Raw genomic sequence first — 5,340 nt, 5'->3', positions numbered from 1 at the left:
TTATTGTTGCAATTATTTTGTGACAAAAAAATACTTATTTTTTGACCACTCTCTTTCACAATCATACATTTACGCGGACGAGGGGGGCGAAATTTTCCAAATCCACACTTACTCTTATGTATTTCTACCTATCTCTCAATCTTTTACTTGCTCTCTTCTTTATATACAAGCTTCTAATAGGCTGTTTGGCTGAGCTTATAAGCTCCTCAAAACAGCTCATAACAAGTGTTTGACAAAATAAGTTTATAAACAGCTTATAAGCTTCAAAAATAAGTTCCCCAAAAAATAAGTTCCTCTATCTCAACTTATTTTTTTATAATCTCATATGCAACAATCATTTTACAAATATTTTTTTCAACTATAATTTATTATTTTCATCATATCATCCAAGTTCATCTTTCTTCGATTTTCTCTCTCCAAAAAAATATTTTATCTTTCTAGCAAAAAAATTCTCTCTTTCGATTATAAGCTCAATTATCTAAATACTTTGACAACTTATAAGCTCTTAAAAATTACATCTTATAAGCGTTCTTAAAACATCTTATAAGCTCCAAGAGCTTATAAGCTCTTTCAAATAAGTTTAGCCAAAGACCCTCTAAATTTTTAACAACTATTTGTTGACACAAGCTTCTAAATACTCCCTCCGTCCCAATATTCAAGTCCCGTATTCCTTTTTGAGCCGTCCCAAGTAACAAGTCCCCTTTCCTTTTTTGGCAATAATTAGGACTCAATTAAGCATTTAATTAAGTCTTTATACCCACTTGCTTTTCTCTCTCTCTCTCGTCTCAACCCCACTGCCTCTCTCTATTTTCTCTCTCAATCTCCTCCACCGCCATCCTCTTCCACCGCCATCCTCTTCCACCGCTTCCCACCTCTCCACCTTCACCGCCTCTACCACCACTGCGCCGGACTCCAACACCTCCTGCTCCGCCTCGCGTCTCCGCCGCCAACGCAACTCGCGCCGCCTCCAACACCTCCTGCTCCGCCTCGCGTCTCCGCCGCCAACGCAACTCGCGCCGCCTCCAACACCTCCTGCTCCGCATCGGGTCTCCGCCGCCTCGCGCTTCCGTCTTCACCGACTCCAACGCCACCGCCGCTTCGCGCCTCCTCCTACGCCGCCTTCCACCGCGGGCAGATCTGCTCAAATAATTTAGGGATTTGCAGGTATTTAGGGAAAATTGTCTGGTTTTGGTTGTTGGGGTGGGGTTGCATATTTACAGAGGGTGGTGCAGTTGTCGCCGGAGACAGGGAGAGAATAGGGAAGGAAGAGGGCGCTGGTGGTGGCGGCGGACAGATCTCTGGCCATGGTGGTTCTCTGCCCAGCGCCGGACTCAATTTTGCTAGATCTGGGAGAGAGACCGCCGGAGATCGCCGGAGAGAGACCACCGGAGAGAGAAGGGTCTCAATGAGAGATAAAATTTCCAGAAGGTGGCCGGAGAAACCACCGGAAGTGATTTTGATTAATTTCCAGTTTTTTAATTTTGCTATATTCCTTGTTGTATTAGTTAATTGAATTAGTAAATAAAATAACATTAAATAATGTGGTCCTGTCACAGCCCACTATCCCAATGACGGGTTAACCGGGGTTATGACTTGGGTGAACAATAAGAAATGGAATTTAAAAAGGGATTTACTAAATAACCAACATTTATAACAACAAACTAGTGGTATATATATATATATATAACCACTTGGGTAATTAACAAACGAGCCAGCCATAACGACTAAACCCCAAATGAAAGTTAAACAAAATGAAGGAGTAATAAGTTCCACAATACAATAACAAATTCAGAGTGTTTGCAGCGGAAAAACGTGTGAGTTATGCATATGGAGATGCATACTCAAGGTTTCATTACATAAACATCAAAAGGAAAATCCGCTCAACACCGATCCATTCCATCGCCTGCTCAACCTGCACATTTAGAAATACATGCAGGGCTGAGTATAAAAATACTCAGTGACATAAGCCGAAAATACAACATGCATACATATATAAATTGAACTGCCATAACAGTAACACACAGGGGTTTTCATAAATGACCTGCGCTTACTAAAACATTTCGTTCATTTTCATAAAGGTGGATGCATCCCATTTTCAGTCTATATGATCCATATCTGCCCTTTCTATCACGCGCCGGGAAGGAGGCCTCCTTACCACGGACGCCAAGACCGGTCGCAAGCGACTCGCGGTCTCCATGAGTGTACACGTTAACCCTAGCTAGCGACCTTTGTCTAGCATAGGATCCCAATTGGATTTCCTTTAAAGTTGGCGAACCAACACAGATAGGATACATATAAAAAAAAACATAAATATTTTGGCAGTCAATCATTTCATAAACATTTCATTTTCATAACATTTTCATTTTCATAAAGGGCATTAAACATATAAGCATTTCATAAGAACTGAATAAATAGTCAAAACATATCATGCATATATATTCGCATATGAGGCCTACGTCACGCAGGGGATCTCTATATACGTAATAATAAAATAATGCCCACCTCAATTGTTCTTAAAGCTGGCGTGGAGTCGTTTCTTCTTCTGCTTCACTTTCTGTCGCACGGACCTTCATTGATGAAGAGTCGATAAGTTCGTGAAGAAATTGTCATAAGACAAAGTCTAATTCTACGTGCCTAAGGTATCTTTTAATGTTTTAGGGTTCTAGCATCCATATTAATCTCGTTTCATTCAATCAATAAAATGTAACCAATTATCATGTAACTATCATATAGGTTCGAACCCATTTGTTCGAACATCAACATGTACATAATCCATAACCTCCCTCTATACCCGTCATTTAGTCAAGTACTCCATCAATTAAGAACAAGCCATATATTATCACCCTGAAAATTATAAATCATGCTTTCCAATACTTCGCACATTGTCATCACTTAAATAAATAAATCATTTATAAACACATGCTTAGCAATTTAATATCTCAATTAAATCCCAAGCTCATTTGATAAAGTAAATCATATACTTAATCATTCTATAACACAATTCCACATTTTTTTTATCATGTAAATAAATAAGAAATTCCATTATTCATTTATAAATAATAAAACATTTTAAAATCCATTGATATGAAATAAAACATTTTAACCATAAAAAAAAAATCCATACTCGTAAGCTTTGAAAATAATTTTATCATATAATAAATGGGGCTTAATCCCAAAATATTTGCTTTAAAGTCCATTAATAATTTAAATAATAGAATGTACTTCATTTAGAATAAATAATCCCAACTTCCAATATTAAAATTTAAATCAAGAGATTTAAATTCACTAAGTAATTTAGTGAAAATTTAAACATTTTTTTTTTTAAGAAATAAGGCCAAAATTCGTAGGCCTATATTTAAAACAATAGCCCAAGCATTTAAATAAAATTAGCCTTCACAACTAAAATAAAAACCCATCAATTTTAAAACAAAAAGAGCCCAGCAGAAGTAAAATAAAATCGGCCCAAACAAATTAAAACATGAGCCCAAATTAATAAAAATCGGCCCACTCACTCTTTTTTTTAAAAAATTTCGGCCCACTCTAAACCTAACCCTAATACATACTCCAACATATACCACACACACAAAACACATAACACACGCACACCTTTCTCACTCTCTCCCTCTCGGTCTGCCTCTCTCGTCTCTCTCACTCTCACTCGGCTGAGGTCGGCGCCGCCTCCGGCGCGCCGCCTCGCCGTCGCCTCGTCCCCTCTCTTTTCATTTCCTCGGTCTCCTCTTCCCTCTCTCTCGCTGGTACAGTCGCCTCCGTCTCCTTCGCGTGCCACTGCCGCCTCCGCCGTGGCCAAGCACGGCGCCACCTGGTCGTCCCTAGCCTTGGAACAGGGTGGCAGAGGCCTCTTCGTCGCTGCATGTGCCTTCTCCGGCCGTTGTCCGTCGCCTCCTCCGTCGTTCGTCTGGCTGGAATCGCGGTGGAGGCCGAGCCTTGCCTCGCCGGGAAGGTAGGCTCCAGATCTGAGCTCCCCCTCTTTTCCTCTTTTCCGGCCGACCAGGAACAGCTCGGTGCTCCCGCCGCCGTGTCGCCGCTGCCGATGCCGCCTCCGGAAAGATAAGTTCTCTCTCCTTTATCTCTCTTTCCCTCCCCTGTTCTCCCTTCTCTTCTCTTTTCTTTTTTTACAGAATCCCTAACCATCTCTCTCTCTACCCTCTTCTCTCTCGTTTTGGCAGGACAACCGCCTAGCCGTCGCCGGCCATGAGCAGCCGCTGGCTGCTCTCACCCCCATCACTCCGTTCCCGGACACACACAAGAAAGAGACTCAAGAAATCCTAAAATTTCAGTTTACACTAAGGAGCACTTAGGGTTTTCAAAATCTGTTCTTTTTCGTTTCTTCTTCTACAACAATTGATGTGTACTTGTAATAGATAGAAAACATATAGTAAATACATGTGTGCGTGTGTATTATTCAGTTTTTTTTTTTTTTTTATCAAAATCAATTCCTTGAAATCTTGTAACTGTAATAGTTAGGAAAATAATGATTATGAGTGCGTGTGTTGATGTTCTTGATGGTTCGAATTTTACAGTAAGTGTATGGAGGAAATAGGAGGTAACCTTGATATGAGTAGGAAATGAGGAAAATCTTCTTTCTGAATTCACCAAAATTGGATCTGCGAATTTATTCAGCCAAGCTTAACAATGAAATTTTGGATCTGAAAACTATGAAAGAATTGGAAGAATTAATGGACGTTTATTACCTCTTTCTTGTTTTGGGAAATCTTGGAAACTGATTTGGAAAGCTGGAATCAGTGAATTATAATTCAAGCATAAGAACGTAGAGCTTGGATCAGAATGTTAGGAGGAATGGGAGGAGTGTTGGCTGCTGATTTTGATTAAATAAAAGCTAATTGCATGTTGAGATGTTAAAGGTGTAGAAGATGGCTGGCAAAAGAAGGTGTAAAGAGTGTTTAGTGGAATGATGAGTGTGTGTAATAATGAGTGTTTAGTGGAATGATGAGTGTTTAGTGGGATGGTTGGCATATGATGAGTGTTTAGTGGGATGGTTGGCATATGATGAGTGTTTCCAACACCATCAATTTATTTAAGAGTAAGATGGATGTGGAAATGTGTAGGTGCTAGATGAATGTGATGAATAAAATCCTTATTCTGTATTTGTAATACTAATTTCGGGTTCTCATATAACGAAGCTTCGTTATAACTCTCTATAAATTACATATTTTATAACTCGTTTTATAAGTCGAAAATTAATTACGACTTCAAGTAAATAATAGAAATACTATTTCTATTGTATATAAATTAATTAACATGACTTTGCTAAGTCAGTTATAATCCGAAATAATAATTATTGACTACTCAATAATCCTT

The sequence above is a fragment of the Salvia miltiorrhiza genome, chromosome 6, assembly GCF_028751815.1.
Source record: "Salvia miltiorrhiza cultivar Shanhuang (shh) chromosome 6, IMPLAD_Smil_shh, whole genome shotgun sequence".
In the NCBI taxonomy this organism is placed as follows: domain Eukaryota; kingdom Viridiplantae; phylum Streptophyta; class Magnoliopsida; order Lamiales; family Lamiaceae; genus Salvia; species Salvia miltiorrhiza.
Note: the sequence above shows the minus strand (reverse complement) of the source record.